The 14,361-nt window shown below is 38.6% G+C and overlaps 1 long non-coding RNA gene across 1 annotated transcript in view; it reads left to right on the forward strand.

Moving 5' to 3' along the window:
• Positions 1-902: 902 nt before the first annotated feature.
• Positions 903-14,361, forward strand: part of LOC134739125 (uncharacterized) — a 542,148-nt gene continuing 528,689 nt past the window's right edge. The window contains exon 1 of the long non-coding RNA XR_010125634.1: positions 903-1,054. This is a non-coding gene — a long non-coding RNA (uncharacterized LOC134739125). The remainder of the gene's footprint in view (positions 1,055-14,361) is intronic.

Here is a 14,361-nt window from a genome sequence, read left to right on the forward strand (position 1 = left end):
TCAATACAATTCAAGTACTCTGGGCATTTGCTTTAAGATTAGTCCTACATTCAGCACTATTTATCCATTGACCAAACAGGATAAAAATGCATAATAAGCATAAAATATCACATATCAGTATAAATATTCTGTCTTTCTGTTCCTCTCAACTTTAAATAAACTCCACTTATCTATTTTATTTCTCTTCCCCTGGAACAAGCTATCAGGCTTTTTAAGAGTCCTTGTCAGATAAATGCAAGTATCTGGTTTGAGGTATCACCAGAGATCTGACAACTGCTTTGGAAACAAAGTAATAACATGTTTTTCCCATGGGAGCCATGGGCAATTTGATTCATTTCACATATTTGTGAGAGAGTGTGTATGGATGGGGTGTTCGCCTCTAAAATGCAGCTGACAATGAGTATTTGAAAAATTAAACTATCTCTATCAGTGCACACCAAATGTCATGTCAAATTTCACCTCTTAAACCTTGCTCCTGCATTGTGGGCAGTGGATATAAGAAGTGGCATATGCACACATCCATACCCATCTGCCCACACTCCCACGCTCACACATTTGGAATTTGCTCACGGGTTGCATGCTGGTAAATACAAGACACATCTGCCAAATGTCTGCACCAGTGACATCTGATATTCTTGTGCCAGTCACTTCCCCAGAGATGAGATTTACATAGCAACAGACCAAGCAGGGTCCATTAAATTTCTCCTTACCCTTTCCTAGGTGCAGTGAGTGCCTATTAAGAAACCCCAATGGCTCTGTATGTTTTTTTGAGTCATCACTTGCTCTTTCAGCTGGCTGCCTCACCAGTACTCCCTCATGCTTGGTCTCTCTCTCTCTCGGGACTGGTATGCATGGTCATGCATTGTTAAACATTCCACACTCACAGTGAGGTTGGTGTGACAGCTGGGGACAAGGCGGAGATCTGCACTGTGGTGGCACTCATGCACCTGTTGTTGGTAGTGAACTTCTGGCTACCATTCAGTCAGCAGCTGTTAACTACTAAGGTGCCAGGGCAAAATGAAATGCAACCAAGAAGTCACGCACCATCACAAAGGTATGGTCCTAGTCAAATACCTTATACTTAAACTGATATGATTTGGTATGTCCCCACCCAAATCTCATCTTGAATTGTAGTTCCCATAATCCCCATGTGTTATGGGATTGACCCAGTGGGAGGTAATTAAATCATGGGGGCAGTTACCCCCATGCTGCTGTTCTCATGATAGTGAGGGAGTTCTCATGAGATCTAATGATTTTATAAGGGGCTTTTCCCTCTTTGATAGGTACTTCTCTCTCCTGCTGCCATGTGAAGAAGGACCTGTTTGCTTCCCCTTCTTCCATGATTGCAAGTTTTCTGAGGCCTCCCCAGCCATGGAGAGCTATGAGTTAATTAAATCTATTTCCTTTATAAATTGCCCACTCTTAGGCAGTTCTTTATTCCAGCATGAAAATGGGCTAATACAGTAAATTGGCACCACACAAAGTGGAGTGCTGCTACAAGGATACCTGAAAATGTGGAAGCGACTTTGTAACTGGGTCACAGGCAGAGGTTGGAACGGTTAGGAGGGCTCAGAAAAAGGCAGGAAAATGTGGGAAAGTTTGGAACTGATGCAGGATTTTTTGCTTCTTAGTTCAACTAAATCTGGGTTCTTGTCTCATAACCAGGAAAAATTAGGCATGAGGACACGTTGCAGGGTGAGAAGGGTGAAATTCATTAAGTGAAAGGGGAGTTCTTAGCAAAAAGAAGGTTCCTGTCAGCCAACTCCCACCTCACAGATTGAATACCAGGCTACCACACTGAGCTGAGCTGAGGAGGCCAAGCTGAGGAGCTGAGGAGGCCAAACTCTTCTCCTGCATTAGACATGGATTCCTGGTGGCCCCACCATATTCCCACAGTGCATGTGGGCCTCCAGTTAATTGTGGGGATGCCCAGGCAAGCCCCCGTGCAGGTTCCTTTAGCTGCACAAAAACATCTGGTGTAAACACTTGTGGGGCAGGTCAGAGATTCTCTGGGGACCCTTCCTTGTCTGCTCCCTGCCTCTACCAGAACTTCCTAGAGACTTGTTGTATGGCTTTGACTAAAATGCTGATAGTGTTATGGACAATGAAGTCTAGGCTGAGATGGTCTCAGATGGAGATGAGGAACTCATTGGGATTTAATGTAAAGGTCACTCTTGTTATGCTTTAGCAAAAAGACTGGCAGCTTTTTGCCCCTGCCCTAGAGATCTGTGAAACTTTGAACTTGAGAGATGATTTAGTATCTGGCAAAAGAAATTTCTAAGCAGCAAAGAAAGCATTTAAGAAGTGACACAGCATAAAAGTTTTGAAAATTTGCAGCCTGACAATGCAGTAGAAAATAAAACCCCACTTTCTGGAGAGGAATTCAAACATGCTGCAGAAATTTGCATAAGTAACAAGGAGCCAAATGCGAATCGACAAGACAATGGGGAAAATATCTCCAGGGCATCTCAAAGACCTTCATGGCAGCCCCTCCCATCACAGGCCCAGAGGCCTAGGAGGGAAAAATGGTTTCCAGGACCAGGTCCAGGGCCTCCCTGCTGTGTGCAGCCTAGGGACTTAGTGCTTTGTGTCCCAGCAACTCCAGCCATGGTTAAAAGGGGCCAAAGTACAGCTCAGGCCGTGGCTTCAAAAGGTGTAAGCCTCAAGCCTTGGCAACTTCCACATGGTGTTGAGCCTGCAGGTGCACAAAAGTCAAGAATTGAGGTTTGGGAGCCTCTGCCTAGATTACAGAGGATGTATGGAGACTCCTGGATGTCCAGGCAGAGGTGTGCTGCAGGTGCAGAGCCCTCATGGAGAACCTCTGATGGGGTAGTGGAGAAGGGAAATGTGAGGTTGCAGCCCTTACACAGAGTCTGCACTGGGGCACGGCCTAGTGGAGTTGTGAAAAGAGGGTTGCCATCTTTCAGATCCCAGAATGGTAGGTCCATTGACAGCTTGCACCACATGCCTGGAAAAGCTGCAAACACTCAATGCCAGCCTGTGAAAGCAGCCAGGAAGAGGGCTGTACCCTGCAAAACAACATGACTGGAGCTGCCCCAGGCCTTGGGAGCCCACCTCTTGCATTAGTGTACTAGGATGTGAGATATGGAGTCGAAGGAGAGCATTTTGGAACTTTAAGGTTTAATAACTGCCCTATTGGATTTCAAACTTGCATGGGGCCTGTAGCCCCATTTTTGGACAATTTCTCCCATTTGTAACGGGTTTATTTACCCAGTTCCTCTACTCCCGTTGTATCTAGGCAGTAACTAACTTGGTTTTGATTTTACAGGCTCATAGGCAGAAGGGAATTGCCCTGTCTCAGATGAGGCTTTGAACTTGGAGTTTTGAGTTAGTGTTGGAATGAGTTAAGAATTTGGGGTACTGTTGGAAAGGCATGATTGTGTTTTGAAAAGTGAGTACATGAGATTTGGGAGGGGACAGGGACAGAACAATATGGTTTGACTGTGTTACCACCCAAATCTCATCTGGAATTGTAGTTCCCATAATCCTCACCTGTCATGGGAGGGACCTAGTGGGAGGTAATTAAATCATGGGTGCAGTTACCCCCATGCTGCTGTTCTCATGATAATGAGTGAGTCCTCACAAGATCTGGTGGTTTCATAAGGGACTTTTCCCCTCTTTGCTGCTGTGTGAAGAAGGATGTGTTTACTTCCTTTTCCACCATGATTGTAAATTTCCTGAGGCCTCCCAAGCCATGCAGAACTGTGAGTCAATTAAACTTCTTTCTTTTATAAATTACCTAGGATCAGGCACTTCTTTATAGCAATGTAAAAATGGACTAATATATAAACCCTACCATTAAAACTCTTCCCTTGGAGAGTCACTGTTCACCTTAGCCTATTCATGACACAGATAATGTTTGCAATAAAAATCTGTTTAACTTTTTTTGACATGTGTCCTCCAAACATCTTGACCTTGGAACTCCCTACCTTCCATAGATAGCTCCCTAAGTATATGCACATACATAAACACACATACATGTAGCACCCATTAACCAGAATTCTGGGCAAATAATTCTTACTTGCATTTTCCTAAAGCTGGTTTTTCTTGATTACTTGAGAAGCATATATTATAGTAGCTAGAGCTCATGGCCTAGCAGAGTGACCTTCAGCAAGTTTTAAAATAGTGACTGTCTTAAAAAGTTGTTGCAAAAGTTCAATATAACAAAGGAACTAGAAACAACATCAGGTTCCTTGTAAGCAGGTAATGAACATTAATTATTGTTAATTCCTATGTAGACTATAGTTTTGGAAGTCCTAAATGATTCTTGTTAGTCACATTGTTTATTTTTTTCCTACATAGTCAGTTTTAAATATTTCTCTTTTTAAAGCTTCTGCCAAAATGATGTTTCTTATCAGTGTTAAGTCTAGGATTTATTTTTTGTCAGCAAGGTAACCAATGCAGTGACCTTCTGCAAACCAGCCATAGATAACTTCTTGCTCTGACTCCAGCTGAGCTAAGGCTGGGCCTAGAGCACTAGGACCCAGCTCCTGCAGTGGCACCTAAGTTCCTCTTTACTAAGCTTGCATGTTTTTGGGAAAATAAAGGAGGAGATATCTAAAGCTCTGGACAACTTTGAGAAGCTCAATTTTTGCTGCCCTGAAGAAAGTGTAAGGATAGATATTTAATGGAGCTGCTGCTGCTTGATCTGTTGCTCTTGTAAGTCCTTCCTCTGGGGAAGTGAAGGACACAACAATATCGGATGTCAGATTTTAAATGAAGGGAGTATCTTCTTCTTCTCTCCTGAACCACTAATTGAGATTATCCATTGCTTTCTGCCAAAAGAAAGACATAAATAAAAACAAAACTGAAAGTAAACAATAAAGCAAACAAAAATCTGCAAACAATGAAACCAAATCAAATCTTCCCAGTGTAAACTCTGGGCTTAACATGCCTCCTGTTGTGTTTTGATATTTTTGGTGTCATAAAAAAGTAAAGAGTTTATTTTATTTCCAGGGCCTTATAAAGCCAGATGGTAGGTGCCTCATCTATCCTTTGGATACTTCTGGTATCCTCCATTGGTTTAAGCCAGATTTAGACTCACCTCATACTAGGTAAAAAAAAAAAAAAAAAAAAAAAAAAAAAAAAAAAGTGTTCTAAACATATGAAAATAGAAGCAGAATGGCAAGGCCTGGACTGAGATGAAGCAAGTGGGGCATTTGCATTGTCTGAAAAATTTTAAACGGTGCCAAAAAACTTAGTAATTGAGGTAAACAATATTTTAAAGCAGTATTTTTAAAAAATTAATGCAAAAAATTGATGATGAACAAAATATCAAAATTTTAAATAAAGGCAAGATCAGCATTACCGAATATTTCTTTTACCTTAGACTCTAAGACAGTTAGGCAAAACACTGTGGCATGGAATTCGAATGTAGGAGTGATAGGAAAAAATTAGGTCAACAGTAAAAATTAATTGACAATTTCCATTAGACTAACGTTTTCCAAGCTGAGAAAATTCTAAGAAGCTATATCTGAGGGCAAAAATAGTTACTGAGAAAAATGTATAAAGAAACATCTTCCTAATTGTCTTAGCAAGCAAGATCAACATACATAGTTTTTCCAAAGCAAAAAGAGAAAAGGAGACAGTGGGGTAGTAGAAAGGAAGATTTATTAGATACCTGTTGTTACTTTTCATGTGATCCTTTAAACTTCAAGATGTCTAGAATTATTTTTATTATCATTTGATTGCTAAGCAAATGGAACTTGGAGAGTAATGCTCAAATTAAAAACTTATATGGCAATAGAGCTAGAATTTAGCTCTAGAATTTGCTCTAAAATCTTTGTTTTTTTTCCTCCACTCTATTTTGTGTGTGGCTGGGCTTTTTGATTTGTAAAGTAGTAATAGCACTAATTCTTACCATTCCTTTTTAGTGCATAATGGTAGTAAATGCACTTTAAGCTACAAATATATAACATAAATATAAAGTTTGTTTATTTTTTAATTCATTACCTATTTTTTGAGTATCAGGAAGTCAACTATTTTTTATCTGAAATATTGTGGGGTTGGGGAATAAGGAACCTGCTATTTTGATTTTAAGTTTCACAGATTTGCAGGTCTTAAACATTTGAATTGAGTAGTCTCAATTTTTCTTCTATTTCATGTTGGAAACAAAAATGTAGGTGCTTTATTTCTAGGATACACTGCCTTGAATTGATTATGGAGGCAGATAAGACATCATCTAGGCAATTTTCCAAATTTTTGCTGCTTCTTTGCTGTTAAGAGATTTGGTCCACAGGTAAAGATAAATCATCATATCTTAGAAGTTTCCCCCACCATTTTTCCTTTTTATTCTTCACTTTACCAATACAACAGAATTTCTGCAGTAGGGTGACTGTCAATATTCTCTGGAGTGTCTCTTGAGTGAGTAGACAGACCTTACTCTAGACTTCATGACAGCTGGAAATGGAATCTGTGTTTCAGATGATGATCACTGGCTTTTCTGAGTTGGTGATAAGTTCATATACATAGCAGGATTCTGAGAAATGCTGCTTCAGTTGGATAATTTGCTTATATTTAAAGAACTTGTGACAGCATATTTGAAGTACAGTCTTTTATAATGAATATCTCTGGTAGGTAGTATATTATTTATGAATCCAATAACTTAAAATTTCATGATAAAAGATTTAGTGCAAGAGAATGTCTAGCATTGCCCAAATTATTACTAATTCGTTGCTGATAGCTGTTACACTGGTTATGTGTATAATTATGTAAAATTATACTGATGGCCTCAGGTGAGCCACTCTTTGGGAATGGAGATATACTTGAGCAAGCAGAAACAAACTCAGAGTGCTCAGACAGGTTCTTTTAAATATGTTGTCTCCCTTGACTCAAACTCTTTCAGTTGAAGAGGAGAGTTCCTATGAAGGTCTAACTTTTGATGTTGCTTTGGAAATATATCTTAATAGGAAGAAGTATAGCAAACTTGGTAAATGGTTAAAAGTGTGGGCATCAACATCAGATACCCTGGCTGTACATTGTCACTTCTTTACTTTCAAGAACATCTACTGTAACTTTGGACAAGCAATTTTGCCTCGGTGATACTTGCTGACCTCACATAAAAAATACAGTTGGCTGAGTGTGGTGGCTCACACCTGTAATCCCAGCACTTTGGGAGCCAAGGCAGGCTGATCATGAGGTTAGGAGATCGAGACCATCCTTGCTAACACGGTGAAAACCCGTCTCTACTAAAAATACAAAAAATTAGCCAGGCGTGGTGGTGGGTGCCTGTAGTCTGAGCTACTTGGGAGGCTGAGGCAGGAGAACGGCATGAACCTGGGAGGCGGGGCTTGCAGTGAGCTGAGATTACACCACTGCACTCCAGCCTGGGCAACAGAGTGAGACTCCATCTTAAAAAAAAAAGAAAAAAGAAAAAAGAAAAAAATACAATTATGATATCTAACTAATAGTGTTGTTGAGAGAACAAATGAGATCATATATATGTGATGGAAAAAATATTAATAAAGAAATGCTCAGAGATGTCCAGTCTACCAGAGAGAATGCTTTCATTGCTAACCCAGCTTTCAAGTCTTAGATTCCTTCTGTATAATCTGTCTCTGCCAGAGAAACCTTTTGTGATGCAGTATAATCCAAACGAGATTGAGCCTAAGACTCAGGAGGAACATGGGGAGGACTTAGCAAAGAAATGAAGTCAACAGATATAAAAGAAAAAAGAAGTAGGCAAGGAAGGAGAGTGTAGAATGAGAGTCTGCAGAATGTAGGGATGCCAAGAGCTAAGAAAGTAATAAAAGTAGCTACCAGAATCTTGTATTTGTTTTCTTTGAGGGACTGGAAAAAAGAATTGGGCTTCTTATTTTATTTTATTTCATTTTGGACTATTCTACTTTGAAACTTTGCATATGACCTTACTAAGGAACCTATTTAGATGCCCTAAATTACATATGATTAGACATGTAAAGTGATTATTATTGAACACGGCTCATAGAAAATCTCAAATAAACAAGAACTTTTATAATAATAATAATATTATAATGATGGTTGTATCTGGAGTAAAATTCCAGCAAAAGCTTCATTGAATAGGCATGTCTCATGAACATATCACTAGAGAGACTTATATAATTGGAGCACTTAGAAAAAAAGGATATTTTGTCATCTCTTCCTTATGTGGATCCCCTCAGAAAATATATTTCATTAGAAAAAATATTGGAGGAGCTTTCCATTCCTAATGAGATAAAAAATTAACATGAGCTACTGACCTCTCCCTCAAAATGAACCCTGGAGAAATTAGAAAAATAAAGGAATGAGAGACATTTTGGGAAATGTGAGGCAATTATCATGCCTTGGTTTATGTGTATGCGTGTAGATGTGTGTGAATGTGTGTATATGTGTGTGTGTGTGCGTGTGTGGTGTGATGGAATGGTCTGCGGACTTAAGACAACTGAAGAACTAGACATTTAAGAGTCTCTTTCTTGACCACTTCTTACAGAAATTGCAATGGCCATGCTGTTGGTATTGAGTGGTCAATATGAAAGCAGCACAAAAAAACTGCTAGGATGAGGGTTGATGAAAACAATTCTTTAGTATTTACTACTTGAGTCCCTTTCCTCCAAATCTCCTGGGTGGTGGATTAGAACTATGAAAAATACCTCTTTACGATATTCTTTATTTTTCTCTAAAAGTTTAAAGGTGATCTCCTGACTGACAGAGTTGCCTTTGAGAGTGGCAGAGAGAGGAATGTAAAAAGTCATTCTGTGGAGTCTTGGACCTATTTCTTGCCCTCAGTTAGGATGCGGACCAAGGACAGATCTTTGACCTATTACATTGTACATTATCATAGAACTGGCACCCCAGACCAATATGACTAGACACCTGAAGCTTATAAATACTTTACAAAAAAAGAAAACTTTAAATGTATGGCTATTTAAAATAAATACAACCAATATAATTTTAAAAGGGGAGATATTGGCAATATGAAGTTAGGAAGTTTTAAATTAATACAACTAGAAGTATTTTGGTATCAAATACTTAGTATATAAAATAAAATGTTCAGTAGATGATATAATTACCAGAAAGAACATCACTGAAACATGGATTGGTAAGGTGAAAGATGTGATGAAAGAATTATTTTAGAAGATAGCAGGACATGATAAAAATCAAACATAAAATGAAAGGTAGGAATTGTTGCAGTAGAAGTGCCAACAACTGATGACTATGTTCCAGAGGAGTCAAAAATGGAGGATTGGTGTCAGTGATTTGTTACAACCAGTAAAACATGGCAGAAGTAGCACTTCTTGTATCTTCTGATGCTAAGTCAACAGAAGTCTTGCAGGTTCTATCTTGATCTCTTTGAATGCCTGTGCTCTAGATATTCCCTCTCAAAAACAAATCACCATATGAGAGAGATATTCAAACCTCATTTAAGAGCTCTGGTCAATTGTTCCAGTTGATCTCAACCTTTCAGCAATCTTCTTGTGGTAGCAGATCTCTCAGCCACAAATTTGTCAGCCTCCAGCTGTTGATCACTGTCAGCTGATCTCATCAACCCAGTTAAGTCTCCAGACATTATGAAGTGGAGAAGAGCCATCTTCATGGTACCCCTCTGGAGCTCCTAATATATAGAATCTATGAGCATAAAATTTTGAATTGGTTGTCTTTGTTTTTGCCACTATGTTTTAAGACTATTTATTATGCTATAGGTAACTGGAACATTTAATGTGTTCTTTATCAAGAGGTACTTTTTGCTATAATATAAAGAAACTCAAGTAGGCCCAATTTATGTCTTTCATATATTCATTCATTCACTTGTTCTTCAAATATTTGTTAATCATCCATCATTTATCAAGTGCTATTCAAAGTACTGAGGATACAATAGCGTGTAAGACAGACACAATAGCTGAACTCATAAAAATTACAGCTTTCTTCTGAATTCTTGGAGGAACAGAACTTGTACTCAAGTTAAAGCCATGCATCCAGGCACAAAGAAACAAGTATTTATAGTTAATACAACATTGCATGCCATGTAGTCAAAGATCAAGTAAATTAAATCATGAATGAAGGAATAAAATATATGAATATTGAAATGCCTGTATACTAAAGCTTCTGTGAATATATATACACACAAATATATTGCCTTCTTTAATATGTATATCATATACAATGAGTTAAATGTTTTATTTGAATTACGACAAAGCCTTTCATTCAGAGCAAATGATTCTATCTGGAATAGTACTAATGAAGATGATTTTTGTTTCTCAAACGGCAGGATCAAGATCAACCATGAGGAACTCTGGAAGAAAATTCTATAAAACTACTGAGATTCAAAGCATTCTGGAGCTGACATTAACCTTTGAGCTTGCTGACTCCAACCCCCTTATTTTACAGCTGGAGCAACTGAGCTCCAGCAGGCAGTGAACCAGATGGGTCATGGTATCAGCGGTGGTGCAGAGCAAGCTAAACTCTGTGAGGTCGGCTGAGGTCCTTTGTAACCCAGAGGGATCCTGGCATGAATTTTAAATCCTCTCCTCAATTCTGGCATCAGTTCTAGTATCCATATGTCTGTGCATACATAGAAGCTGAGGCAGAGAAACTCATGAGAATTGCCAAGGCCCTAGAATCCTGAAAACAGTTGCTAATATCCTATTGCCATGACAACCCACTCAGGAAAGAGCCTAGGTGCCAGACTTAGATTTTTTTTTTTTTCTGGGTCCCAGAGAAGTACCAGAGTGAGTTGATAACTCTTTTATTGCTACCTGGAGAGAAGCCTTTCCTGCCCTGTGTCTCTTCCAATGGTGAATCAACACTCCAGGGATGGTAACTGATGCAACTGTGGCTGGTTTGATTTCTTTTAGAGACAAAGGTTTCTGATGATTATTGTGCCATGAAAAATAAGGGACTTGTACAAGCTAACATGTCTATGAAAACATGTGATTTCTTTAGTCCCAACTACCTCCGCATTTATGAGGCTCCCTGCTTTATTTTCCCCTACTTGTTTTTCACCAATGCATCTGCTCCTTCCTGCAGAGGAAATGTTTGTACCGTTCAAATGGTTGGACTATGAGTCACAGATTAAACACGAGGGACTTTTCTGAATGATGCTGAGCAAGGCCTTAATTAAAAGGAAGGAAGAAATTCTGGTGAGTGGGAGCAAGGTTGTGTTGTTTAGAGCCATGCAAAGTGCCAGCCTCTCCCTAGGTAACCACTCGCCTTCTGGCATGAAATCATCCAAATTTAGCATATGTAAAATGCATAGGACCTGGAAATTCTCAGAACTGCATCATGATGCCTCCAGAAACTGTGTACCTGAGTGTTGGAACAAGATAATGTTTACTCTCACTTGCTTCCTATATGTCAGACATTATTCTAAGCATTTTTATATTCTAACTAACTAAATCATCACAATAATTTAATAAAGTTGGTACTAGAGAAGTAAAGTGTCCTTCTCATGGACACCCAGCTAAATCAGCGGCAGTGCCAGCACGTGAATTCAGGAAGCCTACACTCTGACCCATCATGCCAACCCACCTCTACTGATGTATGACTGTCTGTCTGGCTGGTGCTAGATGACATCATATGCCTTCATCATGACTTGTTGAATAGGCCACTACTTTCACATTCTTCTGCTCTATCCAAAATGCATTTGGCCATTATCTGCTTCTTTTCATATTTTACACTGCTGCCTTAGTTAAGATACTTATTCTTATTTATTTATTTATTTATTTATTTATTTATTTATTTTTCTTGAGACAGAGTCTTGCTTTGTTACCCAGGCTAGAGTACAGTGGCACAATCTCAGCTCATTGCAGCCTCTGCCTCCTGGTTCAAGTGATTTTCCTGCCTCAGCCTACAAAGTAGCTGGGGCATGCCACCAGGCCTGGCTAATTTTTGTATTTTTAGTAGAGACAGGATTTCACCATGCTGGCAAGGCTGGTGTTGCTCCTGACCTCAAGTGATCCTCACTCATTGGCCTCCCAAAATGGTGGGATTACAGGTGTCAGCTACTGCACCTGGCCCTAATTCTTTCTTGACTGAGAAATTCAGCATCCACATATTGTATCTCCTTGCTTCCCATGTTGGTTTTGTTCAATCCATTCTCCACATTGCAACCAAGTGATTCTTCTAAAATGTATCTAAGATCTTATTCACTCTTATTTTAAAATCCTGCAATGATTTTTTTGTCTTCCCGTTGGTTCTCAAATATTTAGCAGGCTATTTCTGTGTCTTAAGCACACTGGTGCCACAGTTAGGTTTTTCTCTATTGTAATTGTCATTTGGTCTAGCTTAATTGTGACCTAATCCAAGACAGAGCTTATGATTTTATCATTTTCTCCACTCCCTAAAACACCTTTTTGCACGTGGTAAATGTGAAATAAGGCAAAGAAAATTGAGTTAATAGTTATTGAGCTAAGATGAATAGTTAGGCCTTGGTCTCCATATTAAGAGGCTGCCATGATATACTTCTGTTGTAGCTTACCCTATATGTGAAATTACCATTATAAAGCATGTATTCATCTCACAGAAAAATTAAAGAATATGAATCTGACAGACACAGTTAATATATACTACTCTGGAGAAAAAATTTTCTGAATCACAAAACAAATTGCTTTCAGTCTCAATCCAGAAATCATTGTCAGAAGTATGTTTTTGTTTTTGAAAATTAATATCTGCCTTTTCTTTAAGTACCTAAAGCCATGCTAATTCTACTAGGTGAAGATTGCTCTAATCGTTTTTAATGCATATGATCCATTAATGTCGTATGTCATAATACACCTTGTTAGGGAACATTGTTTTATAGTCTCAGTCATAATCAGCCATATTTGTTGATCATACACAGTGTTGAGAAAAATGTATTAGAAAGTTTAGTGCAGAATGCACAGGAAATGCCCCAGTGTCCTGAGGAGAATTTCCTCAGTTCAGTTGATGGTACTTTCTTTCATCTAGCCATGTAATCTATCAACCTTGGGTCTGTCTTCCTCTCCCTCAGCTTCCACATTCAATAGCTTAAATAGCTGTTGAATCCATCCCCTCCTCATCTCCACTGCTACTACTTCTGCCCTAGGCTTTGTCATCTCCCAGTGGAAACTGGAGTATCTTCCTCATTAGTTTCCCTGTCTCCTGTCTTACTTCTTCAAAATGCCTTCATAGTATTTTATCAAGAAAGCAAAACTTATCATGTCATTTCCTTATTTAAAACTCTGGACACTCTTCATAATCCAAGTTCTGCAGCCTAGAATTTAAAATCTCATATTATTTGGCTAACAGTTAAATTTACTGGGTGGCAGGCACTGTTCTAAGTGCTTTAGTTCTCTTGTTGGCTTCTAAGGGTCTCCATGTCTCCCCAGGAGACACTCCTATGAGGGAAGTGCTATTTTATCACTGCCTTACTTTCAACTTCAAAAACTTTGTATTCTCACTACGTGTTGTACATATGTGAGGTACCTTATACTTCAAGAGATTTTGTGCATGTTATTTTCTCTGCTTGATATGACTTCCATTTCATTCCCATCTCATTGTCTTAACTGGTTGCTCTTCCTGTAAAACTAGTTACAGGCGTATCAAAAATTACAGGCTCCAAAAAAAGCCTGTTTTAACCTCATCCATGTAGCCAGGCAAGGAGCCCATGTTCTATGTTTCCATGAAACCTTATATAAAATCTGAACATGATATCTGTCATGATGAAATCCTATTGTCTTTTTATGGACATATAATTGATCTAAGTCCCCAAGGACAGAAGCTATGTTTGATTCTGTACCCATCTTTGAATCCTTCTTACTTCCAGTGGATGTTCAATAAGTACCTATGAATAGAATAAGTACTTCCCTGCATATTCATGTAAAATAATATTTATATATTCTTTTATGACCAATCATTAGTTTATGAGTGACCATTAGGGATTATAAAATGGGCTTTACTCTCGCAGTTTCATATTTCTAATAAAGTTATGATGTTAGATATAGATATACTGTGGAAACAACAAGGGAAGAAAGAATAAGAAACCAGGAAAAAAATCAGAGAAAATTAGATATAATCTGAGCACAGGTGATAGCTGAAAACATGAGCAGTGAGCTAATTGAGGGACAGAATTTTAAGAAAGAAACTAAAGAGCCCTAAATAATACCTGGTTAGTGAGCCTGCTAGAAAGGGGATCAGCAAAGGAAAAGTGTTTATTTGTTGGCAAAAGCTCCAGGGACAAGTCAGCTCTTTATTGAGTTTGAACATAAGGAGAAGTACCCAAGAATGTAAGGCTTTCATCACATTTGTTTCATCTGTCACTTTATTTACTTTCTCTTGAGAATTTAAATGGAGAGAGATCTGAGCGAATTTGAAATTTGTTATTTTATAATGTTAAGTCCAAAGCTTCTAAATAGTTTTGAGAAATCATAA

The sequence above is a fragment of the Pongo pygmaeus genome, chromosome 2 (genome assembly GCF_028885625.2).
Source record: "Pongo pygmaeus isolate AG05252 chromosome 2, NHGRI_mPonPyg2-v2.0_pri, whole genome shotgun sequence".
Taxonomy (NCBI): Eukaryota; Metazoa; Chordata; class Mammalia; order Primates; family Hominidae; genus Pongo; species Pongo pygmaeus.